The sequence below is a fragment of the Xenopus tropicalis genome, chromosome 8, assembly GCF_000004195.4.
Source record: "Xenopus tropicalis strain Nigerian chromosome 8, UCB_Xtro_10.0, whole genome shotgun sequence".
NCBI lineage: Eukaryota > Metazoa > Chordata > Amphibia > Anura > Pipidae > Xenopus > Xenopus tropicalis.
In genome coordinates this window covers 16,615,536-16,628,885 of record NC_030684.2, presented here as the reverse complement: position 1 = coordinate 16,628,885, position 13,350 = coordinate 16,615,536, and the positions used below count along the sequence as shown (strand labels likewise).

General features: G+C 54.9%; 1 pseudogene; it reads right to left on the bottom strand.

Moving 5' to 3' along the window:
* Positions 1–13,106, bottom strand: part of LOC116406649 — a 46,792-nt pseudogene extending 33,686 nt beyond the window's left edge.
* Between the last annotated feature and the right edge of the window lie 244 nt (positions 13,107–13,350).

The window sequence follows — 13,350 nt, the reverse complement described above, 5'->3', positions numbered from 1 at the left end:
TGGTATGTTTACTGCTGAGATACTCGGTACTGTGTGTTCTGCCCAGGTGAGTATTCCTGACACCCCCTGCATGGGCAATTTGCTGTGAGTGCCCCCTTGTTTGTTTAACATACACCACCCCTGTCACGTTGTGTCGCACTGTACTCGGCCTGCCGAGATTGTAGGACGGTTGACCAGCTTCCCAGTGCTGGTGCGATTGCTCGCAACTCTAACACATTGATGGGCAGGGGGGCTCTCCTCCCTGGGGTGTGAGGTTTTTTTTATACTGCCCCCCATCCCCTAGGCTGGCCATCCGTTTCCCACTACTTCCCAGGTTACTGGGTGTCCTTCCTTGCCCAAGATTGTCCATCCTCATCACAAAGGAGACTCTCCTTGGTTGCCTGGAATAGGGATGATCTGTCGCAGTCCTGGTGGTGTCCCGTTCCAGTGTTGCAGGAAGTTGCGCTGTAAGGGTCTGAGGTGAAATCTGGCAAAGGCTATGGCCTCCAGGGTTGATACGGGGAGTCCCAGGAGGCGCAAGCAGGCCTCTGCTGAGGTTCTTTCCTTGGCCCAAATGGTGTTGTCGAAACTAATGGTCAACCTTGTCCTGAGGTAAAGAATAGAATCGCCTGGCTCAGTGTGAGGGAACAACCAGCCATGTTGTGTCAGTACTTGGAGCACAAGTCCGTGTCGTTGGGGCCTTTATCCAGGTACGGCATGACATGTCCCCTAAGGATCTCAGGCGTGCCACTATCGGTGCCAGTACTTTGCGTGGCGCAGTGCAGAGCCCAAAGTGTAGGGCACAACTCAAAAATGATTGTGAGTTTGCTGATTGCAAATCTGAAATTTGCATTGTGCGAGAAGTGTGGGCAAATCTGAGGCATGGAATGAGAACTGTAGGAAGATGAGGGTGGCAGCTATATATATACATAGGAGTGACCAAGTTCAATTCTCTGCCCTGCACTCAGGGATTGGTGTATATGAACGACAAACGTCTGTAGCTGACAGGGAGGGCCGCTAGGTTAGGAAACACTGGACAGTGTGGAGGCCGCCTTATAGAAACACTGACAGGAGGGTCCCGCTAGAGAGAACACCGACAGAGAGGCGCGCCCGCTATGAGACCAGCCGACATGGAAGGGCCTTAGCGAAACACGATGCAGGAGGGCGCTTTAGAGGATAACACGACAGAGTGGCCGCTAGAGAAAACACAGACAGGTAGGGCCGCTAGAGGAACACAGACAGGAGGGCGCTAGGAGAAACCACAGGACAGTGAGGGCCGCTAGAATTGGAAAATACGCCAAGGAGGCGTCCGCTAGAAATCATTCCGCTAGAGAAACGCCGCACAGGAGGGCCGCTAGAGGAACAACACCTGACTTAGGCAGGCCGCTCATTTGCAGAAACACCGACAGGTGGGTCCGCTTAGAGAAACACCGTACAGGGAGGCCGTTCTAGAAACACGACAGGAGGGCCGCTAGAGATGCAACACCCGACAGAGTGTTCCGCTAGAGAAACACCGACAGGAGGGCCGCAGAGAAACACCGACTAGGAGGCTCGCCTAGAAAAGCGACAGGTGAGGGCCGCTAGTAGATGCGCGCAGAGGTAGGCGCCGCTAGAAAACACAGACAGGGGGCCGCGCCTAGAAGAAACATTGCAGACAGGTTAGGGCCGCTAGAGAAACCATCTGCAGGGCCGCTGAGAAACACTGACAGGATGTGTGCCCGCTAGGAGAAACCGCCGGAACAGGGAGGCCGGCTTAGAGATAACACAGACAGGTAGGGCCGCTAGGAGAAAAACACAGACAGGAGGGCTCGCTTAGAGAGAAACTACTGCGACAGGAGGGCCGCTAGAGGAAAACATATCTGACAGATGTGGCCGCTAAGAAACCACAGTACAGTGGGCTGAGGGTGTCTAGAGAAACACCGACAGATGGAGGGCCGCTAGAGAAAACCGACAGGAGGGGCAGAGAAACACTGACAGTGTGGCCGCAGTTAGAGAATACACTTACATGGAGGGCCGCTAGAGAAACACTGACAGTGAGAGGGTGCAGAGAACACCGACAGGGAGGGCCTGCTCTAGAGAAACACCGACAGGAGGCTCGCTTAGTAGAACACCGACAGGTAGGTGGGCCGCACGAGAAACACTGATCTGAGAGGGCCGCTAGAGAAACACTGACAGGAGGGCCTGCTAGAGAAACACGACAGGAAGGGCCGCTAGTATAGTAGCAGCCGACAGGTAGGGCCGCTAGAGAAAACTCCAGACAGGAGCGGGACCGCTTATGATGAAAACACTCGACAGAGGGCCACTAGGAGATAACACCGACAGGAGTGGGCCCCGACTAGAGAAACACAGACAGGAGGGCGCTAGAGAAACCGGACTGGAGGGCCGCTAAGAAACACAGACAGGAGGCCGCTAGAGAACACAGACAGGAGAGGACGCGCTAGGAGAAACACAGACAGGAGGGCCGCTAGAGAAACACAGACAGAGGCGCTAGAAGACAGACGAGAGGGCCGCTAGAGAAATGGCACTTTTCTCTCACCCTGAAGTGTTGTCTGAAGAGCAGCTTGGTTTTGGGCGGTCTCATTCAGCTCCAGCCAATCAATTATGTCAGGCAACGGTACCAACATTATGACCCGCCACAAGATCCACTGTAAGAAAAGTACATAGTGCCTACTATTAAGTACCGACAGATATGGGCTGTCCATGCAAGAGGAAGGGGATATATATAATTAGCAAAGCACCTATCGCTTGGTCTTCCTGTCGATGAGATAGGCAGCTTCTTATTTCTCCTCCGCGCCTCGCTGTCCTCTCTCATTCAGGCGCACACTGTCAGGGAAAGGCAAGTGACTGTCAGAGGGGGACATTATTACCCTGTTAGGGGCAACAGTGGCGGACAAATACAGTCCCATTTAGCCTCTTGGCACTGATCCCAATGCAGCTCTCAAAAATATATTGTGGGCGCTCACTGGATTCCCAGATGCCCTGCCCACTGCTATACTCACCCTCACACGTATATCTATTATACTCTATATATATACTCTATATATCTGTCAGTAGAGCTCAGTACCTGATGAGATGGTGGTTCATAAACTCAGTGCGCACTGTGCCAGAATCTCATTTGCTCCCGTACTCAAGCCACAGCGTCAGTTCCCCAGCGTTGAAGATCATGCAGACCTATGGGGAAGGTGGGGAGGAGAAAATGATACTGGGGGCAATGCCATGTTCTTAGCAGAGCAGATTGGGCCGAGACCCAGCACAGTGACCAGCTGGGTTCGAACAATCCATTGCCCGGAGAGCAGGTAGGAACAAAGATGGAGAGACATTGGCTATAAGCGCAGAGACCATTTAGGTTGTTAGATCAGGGCTGTCCCACTGGAGGACTCCAGGCTGGATGTGGCCCTCCATGGCATGATAAGGCAGATAAGGTCAACATGTGATGATGGAGTTGGCTTAGGAAAGCTCATAGTTGGCAGATGTGAGACAGATGGAGGGGACGGGCTAGAAAGCTCAACCCATTAAACCAGGCGGCAGTATGAGGGCTACATGATGGAGGGGAACGGCTAGAAAGCTCAACCCCATTACCAGGGGGCAGATGAGGGCACCAGATGGAGGGAACGGTTATGTAGAAGCTTCAATCATTACCAGGGGCAGATGAGGCACAGATGGAGGGGAACGGGCCTAGAAAGCTCAACCCATTGACCATGGGCAGATTGAGGGCACAGATGGAGGGGAACGGGCTAGAAGCTCAACCCTATTACCATGGGGCAGATGAGCACAGATGAGGGGGAACGGGCTAGGAAAGCTCAACCCATACCAGGGGGCAGTATGATGGGCACGGATGGAGTGGGAACGGGCTGAGCTTAACCCATTACCAGGGGGCACATAAGGGCACAGAAATGAGTGGGGAATATGAGATGGTGAGCCAAGCTCCCAAGGCTCTCGAGCGGGGGGGAGGCTGCAGTAGCTGCAGGGTAATAGGGCACACACAAGCATATTCTTTCCAAGACACTTACATTCTCATTATCAAAGAAGAACTTCTCGTTCCCACCAGATCCCTGCCAAGCCACCTGTAAGGGCAACACGAGATAAACAAGCCAATCAGGGCTCATAATGTCCTGAGAGAATCACAGTTCAACAAAAGCCCCTCCTGATCCCTCCCTTCTTCCTCCAGCACCGCCCAATAGGTTTAATGAACTCCTCCTTATCTGTAAAGGAGGATTTTACCATTGGATTCCAAGGGGAGAGAGAATAGGAGGCAGAAGGGGTAAAAACAAATCATCCCCTATTTATTGGGTTCATGTTGAATACAAGGGTATATTCCCCTTTAAAGGGCCAGTAGCACCTTTAAACACTACGCAGCACTTCAGCCTTAGAATTATATTTTTACCCAAGAAAACCCCAGTATTGCAGGGCTTGGAATATGTTTTCCCTCCACTCAACTTATTATACCCAGAGCCCTTGTACCTCGCTCAGCCTGTTGGTGGCCAAATCCCCCAGCAGCAATGTGTCTGACGTGTGGGCCACCAGGTATCTCTCTTTGCCCAGAATCTTAACCTCATCAACCTCGTAGCCATAATGGGACTTTAATACAACTCTTGTTCCCGTGGAGAGGTTTTTAACAATGACCTGCCAAGAGAAAAAAAGAAACGTGTACATCCATAATGCCCCCAGCCCCTAGGGACACCTACCCCCCATACACCATAACACCGCCATAATGCCCCCAGCCCCTAGGAACAGACACCTACCCCCATACACCCATAATGCCCCCAGCCCTTAGTAACAGACACCTTACCCCCATACACCCATAATGCCCCCAGCCCCTAGAACAGGGAACCTACCCCCCCATTACACCCAAATGCCCCCAGCCCTAGTTAACAGACATACCTCCCCATACACCCTAATGCTCCCTGCCCCTAGGAACAGACACCTACCCCCATACACCCATTAATGCCCTCAGCTCCTAGAAACAGACACCCTGCCCCCATACACCCATAATGCCCCAGCCCCTAGGAACAGACACCCAGCCCCCACATACACCCATAATGCCCCCAGCCCCTAGGAACAGACACCTTACCCCCCATACACCCATAATGCCCCCAATCCCATTGGCTGAAGATTACCCACCCTGTGCCAACCCCCTGGCAGGTGTATAACTGGCACATTGTGCCAGGGCCCTGGCATCTCACCTGGCTGGGTCCCACGTAGGTCATCTCAAATTTATTCTTGTAATTGAGTCGGCGCAAACAGCAGTTCGAACAGTTCCACTCCGCCACACAGGGTGCCCTTAGTAACGCAGAGGAGAGAGTGAATACACGGGTGCCCTAGTAATGGCAGAGAGAGTGAATACATGGGTGCCCTTAGAACGCAGAGAGAGGAGTGAATACACAGGTGCCTTAGTAACGCAGAGAGAGAGTGAATACACGGGTGCCCTAGTAACGCAGAGAGAGAGTGTAATACACGGGTGCCCTTAGTAACGCAGAGAGAGAGTGAATACACGGGTGCCCAGGGAGGTTACAGGCCCCACAGTTACCACCCCCAGCCCACACCACCCCCCTTATTCGCAGGGGCCCAGACACATTCTGGTTTTAAACCTGCTGTAACGCCCCCCCCCCCCTGTGTACCCCAAATCCCAAGCGTACCCCACACTCACCACGCAGAGCTTGGAGCCGTCCCGTTTCCAATCCCCGCCCTACAGGGGCCCAGACCCTACACATTCTGGTTAAACCTGCTGTACCACCCCCCCCGTACCCCAAATCCCAAGCGTTACCCCACACTCACCACGCAGAGCTTGGAGCCGTCCCGTTTCCATTTCCCCGCCCTACAAGGGCCCAGACCTACAATTTCTGGTTAAACCTGCTGTAACCCCCCCCCCTGTGTACCCAAATCCCAAGCGTTACCCCACACTCACCACGCAGAGCTTGAGCCGTCCGTTTCCATTCCCCCGCCCTACAGGGGCCCAGACCCTACACATTCTGGTTAAACCTGCTGTAACCCCCCCCCCGTACCCCAAATCCAAGCGTTACCCCACACTCACCACGCAGAGCTTGGAGCCGTCCCGTTTCCATTCCCCCGCCCTACAGGGGCCCAGACCTACACCATTCTGGTTAAACCTGCTGTAACCCCCCCCCCGTACCCAAATCCAAGCGTTACCCCACACTCACCACGCAGAGCTTGGAGCCGTTCCCGTTTCCAGGCTTTTGCCGTTATTTATTGTGTGTACAGGTTGGGAATATCTTTGGCTTTGCCTTCCTCCCACAATCCTCTCCTGGAGCTCCAGTTCAGCACCCGCAGCTCTCAGTAAGAAATAAGGGAATATTGGGAATATAACGATTCGTGCGCTGTGGCCCTTGTGCCCCTTATGGGTCAGTGTGGGGAACCCAAATCAGCCAGTGTGGCCCCTACAGTACCAGCCACATGTACTAAGCAATTTAAAGGGGCAGTCACCCTATTACTGGCCCTGAGCAATGGGCCCCATAACGTGCAGGAAGGCCCCGGGATAATGCCAAGTGGAGAGCCCTCTCTGCCACCCACGTGCCCACCCAGGGGAGAACAGAAGCCACTCCCTACCTGTCATAGCGTGGTGGCCAACTCGGGCTAACTAGCCGCACCGTGAACTCTTTCTCCGTGGGATCCCGACTGTAATCAAACTGTTGGATGACTTGGCCCTCTCTGCCGTAGGCCACCAACTTCATGTATCGCAGCCCCGGGCTACAATGCTGTTTGCTGCCCACGCTAAGGCATATGGTGGGCAGGGATGGGTCACCAGTTTCCCCTGCAGTGGGGCAAAAGGGGCAAAATGGATCACACAGAAAGCAAACACAGGGCCAATCAGGTATAATATTACGGCACTTGCATTATTGTATAAAAGCACAATTTCTCACTGGTTAATTAACAGTATACTAACGAGGGCAGGACCCTGGGCGGCAAGCCGCGCCATTATCTGCTGCAACTAAAATGCACAGTTCTGCCCAGTTCTCTAAACCCCCAAACCCAATGTTCATTTGTCTCCCAAGTGCGCGCCTCCATCTTTCCTTTATCCACCCAGCCTAACACCTTCCCCTCCCCTTTATCCACCCAGGCCTAACACCTTCCCCTCCCCTTTATCCACCCAGGCCTAACACCTTCCCCTCCCCTTTATCACCCAGGCCTAACACCTTCCCCTCCTTTATTCCACCAGGCCTAACACCTTCCCTTCCCCTTTTATCCCCTTTATCTACCCAGGCCTAACACCTTCCCTTCCCCTTTATCCACCCAAGCCTAACACCTTCCCTCCTCTTTATCCACCCAGGCCTAACACCTTCCCCTCCCCTTTATCCACGCCTAACACCTTCCCCTATCACACCCCCCTTCCCCTTTCCACCCAACCCAGCCTAACACCTTCCCCTCCCCTTTATCTACCCAGGCCTAACACCTTCCCCTCCCTTTATCCACCAGGCCTACAGTCCCCTCCCCCACCCAAGCCTAACACCTTCATCTTTTATCTACCCAGGCCTAACACCCCTCCCCTTTATCTACCCAGGCCTAACACCTTCCCCTCCCTATCCCAGGCCTAACACCCTACCCAAGCCTAACACCTTCATTTCCCTTTATCCACCCAGAGCCTAACACCTTCCCCCCCCTTTATCTACCCAGGCCTAACACCTTCCCCTCCCCTTTATCCACCCAGGCCTAACACCTTCCCCTCCCCTTTATCTACCCAAGCCTAACACCTTCATCTTCCCTTTATCCACCCAGGCCTAACACCTTCCCTCCCCTTTATCATACCAAGCCTAACACCTTCATCTTCCCTTTATCTACCCAGGCCTAACACCTTCCCTCCCCTTTATCTACCCAGACCTAACACCTTCCCTTCCCCTTTATCTACCCAGGCCTAACACCTTCCCCTCCCCTTTATCCACCCAGGCCTAACACCTTCCCCTCCCTTTATCCACCCAGGCCTAACACCTTCCCCTCCCTTTATCTACCCAGGCCTAACACCTTCCCCTCCCCTTTATCCACCCGCCTAACACCTTCCCCTCCCCTTTATCCACCCAGGCCTAACACCTTCCCCTCCCTTTAATCCACCCAGGCCTAACACCTTCATCTTCCCTTTATCTACCCAGGCCTAACACCTTCCCCTCCCCTTTATCTACCCAGGCCTAACACCTTCATCTTCCCTTTATTTACCCAGGCCTAACACCTCCCCTCCCCTTTATCCACCCAGGCCTAACACCTTCCCCTCCCCTTTATCTACCCAGGCCTAACACCTTCATCTTCCTTTATCTACCAGGCCTAACACCTTCCCCCTCCCCTTATCTACCCAGGCCTAACACCTTCATCTTCCCTTTATTTACCCAGGCCTAACACCTTCCCCTCCCCTTTATCCACCCAGGCCTAACACCTTCCCCTCCCCTTTATCCACCCAGGCCTAACACCTTCCCCTCCCCTTTATCTACCCAGGCCTTTCTTCCCTTTATTTACCCAGGCCTAACACCTTCCCTTCCCTTTATCCACCCAGGCCTAACACCTTCCCCTCCCCTTTATCCACCCAGGCCTAACACCTTCCCCTTCCCCTTTATCCACCCAGGCCTAACACCTTCCCCTCCCCTTTATCCACCCAGGCCTAACACCTCCCCCTCCCTTTATCCACCCAGGCCTAACACCACCCAGGCCTAACACCTTCCCTCCCCTTTATTTACCCAGGCCTAACACCTTCCCCTCCCTTTATCCACCCAGCCTAACACCTTCCCCTCTAAACCTGCACCTATTTGTCAGTCTCCCTGGTCCAACAGGAACCCTTTGCTATCACACAGGCAGATAAGTGGAGCAGCACTGAGCCGGTCTCATTGTGCCTATAGAGACTCTGCACTAGGGCTGCATGGAGTTTGGGCAGAAAGTATATTTATATGAATCCTGTGCATATCTGGGCCTGGGCCTTAATATAGAGGGGAACATACCTGGGATTCACCAGAACCTTCATCGTCTAGGAAATATCTGACAATGGTGCCATCTGCATGGCCCGAGAGGATTCCTTGGCCCGAGATGCTGGGGAGAGAGGAGCGGAACGTAGGGAGTGAGTGTCGTTAGCACATAGGGATCAGGGACTAAAGGTTCCCGGCACATCGGCTGCCTCCGTCCCTTCCCAGTGGCACATTGTGGCCTTGAGTCCCTCCTTCCTCAGCCTAAAGCCTCAGTGTGTGTGTGTGTGTGTGTGGGACCCATTGTGCATTACTGGCACCGCCCATACTGTGCCAACCCCTCCCTTATTACCGCGACCTTCTGCCACTGCTGAGTAACTAAACAGAAGATGGGTTCAGTTCCCCTTTAAACACAATCCAGACACTTACTTGGTTGTTAGGGAGATCACACAGGAGTCAGTCCCATAGATAGTGGAGGATTTGTTAGTTCTGGTATTGGCCAGACGGACCTGTGAGAGAAGGGCCAATAAGAATAAACACATATATATATATATATATATATAGTCTTGCAAAGAATCGGCACTCACCAGTATCGGGCACAGGCTGGGTGCTGACAAAACTAATACATCAAACTCAACAGTAGAAAGCACTCACAGCTACAGCATCAATCAGGTCAGTGATTTATTTCAGCATACCATCTACGCGTTTCGATCACCACAGGATCGTCATCAGGATGACAATCCTGTGGTGATCGAAACGCGTAGATGGTATGCTGAAATAAATCACTGACCTGATTGATGCTGTAGCTGTGAGTGCTTTCTACTGTTGAGTTTGATATATATATATATATATATATATATATATATATATATATATATTACACACACACACACACACACACACACACTCTCCTTCCCAAGTGAGGAATGCGCCGTACCTTCCCCTCGGCCAGGCCAAAGACAATGGCATGTTCCGCCGGCCACAGGAGGCAGGTCACCGCACTCTGCAAAACAGAACCAAGAATCATTACAGGTCGGGTCCAACTTGCTCTGCTACTTAGGGCCTGTCTGTCGTTCAGCCACCTGGATACAGTCTCCCTGCATGCTTAACTTCCCCTTTAAAATGGCCTGAGTCTACTCTTGCAATGTACTCAGCCAGTCTATCATGTATTCACCCCCATTAAAGGGAAAGTCTTACCGTCTGGATGAATTTGTTGCAAATAACTTTCTTGTCTCCCTGAAAAAGAGCAAAAATGTTACTGTTCCTGGTGATGTGACCAATAAGCAGCATGGGGGGGAAAGTAATGGCAATGGGTACAGACTGGGAGGGACACGCCCCACAGTGGTGCCGGGAAGCAATGGGAATGGGGTATAGACTGGGAGGGGAAGCGCCCCACAGTGGGGCCGGGAAGCAATGGGAATGGGGTGGCTGGGAGGGACAGCGCCCCACAGTAGACTGGGAGGGACACGCCCACCGGAAAGCAATGGCAAGGGGTACAGGCTGGGAGGCACAGTGCCCCACAGTGGTGCCGGGAAGCAATGGGAATGGGGTACAGACTGGAGGGGCAGCGCCCCACAGTGGGGCCGGAAAGCAATGGGAATGGGGTACAGACTGGGAGGGGCAGCGCCCCACAGTGGTGCCGGGAAGCAATGGGAATGGGTACGACTGGGGGGGACAGCCCACAGTGGGGCCGGAAAGCAATGGAATGGGGTACAGACTGGGAGGGACAGCGCCCCACAGTGGGGCCGGGAAGCAATGGGAATGGGGTACAGGCTGGGAGGGACAGCGCCCCACAGTGGGGCCGGAAAGCAATGGAATGGGGTACAGACTGGGAGGGGGCAGCGCCCCACAGTGGGGCCGGAAAGCAATGGGAATGGGGTACCTGGAGGGCAGCGCCCCACAGTGGTGCCGGGAAGCAATGGGAATGGGGTACAGACTGGGAGGGACAGCCCCACAGTGGGGCCGGAAAGCAATGGGAATGGGGTACAGACTGGGAGGGACAGCGCCCCACAGTGGGGCGGGAAGCAATGGGAATGGGGTACAGGCTGGGAGGGACAGCGCCCCACAGTGGGGCCGGAAAGCAATGGGAATGGGGTACAGGCTGGAGGGGCAGCGCCCCACAGTGGGGCCGGGAAGCAATGGGAATGGGGTACAGGCTGGGAGGGACAGCGCCCCACAGTGGGGCCGGGAAGCAATGGGAATGGGGTACAGGCTGGGAGGGACAGCGCCCCACAGTGGGGCCGGGAAGCAATGGGAATGGGGTACAGGCTGGGAGGGACAGCGCCCCACGCCGGGAAGCAATGGGAATGGGGTACAGGCTGGGAGGGACAGCGCCCCACAGTGGGGCCGGGAACAATGGGAATGGGGTACAGGCTGGGAGGGACAGCGCCCCACAGTGGGGCCGGGAAGCAATGGGAATGGGGTACAGGCTGGGAGGACAGCGCCCCACAGTGGGGCGGGAAGCAAATGGGAATGGGGTACAGGCTGGGAGGGACAGCGCCCCACAGTGGGGCTGGAGGAAACACCACGCGCTGGGATTGGAATGAGGAACCTCTGATGGTAGAGCGGATCCTGCAGAATTAGAACCTCTTGAAAAGCCTGGAAATGCTGGACCCCAAATAAAGAAGCGCCCCAGAATGTGGAAGGGGAAAGGGGGTGTTTGGTGGAAAAGCAGAAATCAATTCTCGGAGAGAAGGAGAAACCAACTAACAGCGGGGGGGGGGGGGGGGGGGGGGCACTTACCAGTTCTCCCCAATCTTGTAGACAAATATAATGCTGTCGGTCTGGCCAATGGCAATCTTGGTGGAGTCCGGGGAGAAGGCCATTCCTTTCACCACGTAACTCTTCTTCCCATACTGTAAATGTAAAGGCAATAAGGCTGCAGCCACAACAGCTCCCCCGTAAGTACTGAGACCCATGATGGGGATGGGGGGCCACTGCACACTTTGGGGACCCGCCAAGGGAAACAGCTTCCTAACAGCTCCCCGTTGGTTCCTTGTGTATCAGTTTTGCAATGCCGGCCCGGTACCACCTCCCTCAGTACTGGCTCCTCCCCTGTGATGCCGCCCCCTTACTGTGCCCCCACTCTCATACCTTGGCATCGACCGGTTTGGTGGAGAACTTGTCCCGCCTCTCGCCCTGTTCATCGTACAAAATGACGACGCAGTCGACTGTACAGACGGCAAATTTCATGTTATTCGGTGCCCACGCCATGCACGTCACCCTGGCAGCGCCATCCTACAGAAAGGGGCGGAGCACAAACACAGCACCCGTTAGTCATGGCTCACTCAGCCAGGGACCCAGCACCCGTTAGTCATGGCTCATTCAGCCAGGGACCCAGCACCCGTTAGTCATGGCTCATTCAGCCAGGGACCCAGCACCCGTTAGTCATGGCCATCACTCAAGCCAGGGAACCCAGCGACCCGTTTAGTCATGGCTCACTCAGCCAGGGACCCCAGGCACCCGTTAGATCCATGGGCTCACTCAGTCAGGACCCAGCACCCGTTATGTCATGGCCAAATACTGTGTGTGCCGGGGGGGGGCATTGGGTGCCCAAATACATCGTTGTGTGCCGGGGTGGGGGCATGGGTGCCAAATACCTGTGCGTGCCGGGGGGGCATGGGTGCCAAATACTGTGGTGCGCCAGGGGGGGGGGGGGCATGGGTGCCAAAATACTTGGTGCGTGCCGGGGGGCATGGGTGCCAAATACTGTCGGTGCCGGGGGGGATGGGTGCCAAATACTGGTGTGTGCCGGGGGCATGGGTGCCAAATACTGTGTGTGGCTGGGGGCATGGGGCCAAATACTGTGTGTGCCGGGGGGGGCATGGGTGCCAAATACTGTGTGTGCGGGGGGGGGTGGCATGGGTGCGCCCATAATACTGTGTGGTGGCCCGGGGGGGGGGGGGGGCAGATAGTTCCTATGTATGTGATATTGCCTCATATAACCCCGGTACCTGCGGGGCCAGAAGGCTCTTCAGATACTTTAGCTGCATGCTGAGGCTTCACCGGACAAGCAGCAGTCGGTACCGGCCCGCTCTCTCCGAGCCCCGAATCTCTCACTGTAGCAGCCGTCTCAGGGCAGTCCCATTTAGCCCAATAGCCTCCAGCTGTCTCTTACTACCCCGGCAGCCGCTTGGTACTCCCGTAGCGGTCTCACAGTTCCCAGCTGTATGTCTCTGTATCCCAGGCGTCTCGCAAGTCTCAGGGAGTCAGAGCAGCAGTCTCAGGAGTCAGAGCCAGCAGTCTCAAGGGAGTCAGAGCCAGCAGTCTCAGGGAGTCAGAAGCCAAGCAGTCTCAGGGAGTCAGCAGTCTCAGGGAGTCAGAGCCAGCAGTCTCAGGGAGTCAGAGCCGCAGTCTCAGGGAGTCAGAGCCAGCAGTCTCAGGGAGTCAAGAGCCAGCAGTCTCAGGGAGTCAGCAGTCTCAGGGAGTCAGAGCCAGCAGTCTCAGGGAGTCAGAGCCAGCAGTCTCAGGGAGTCAG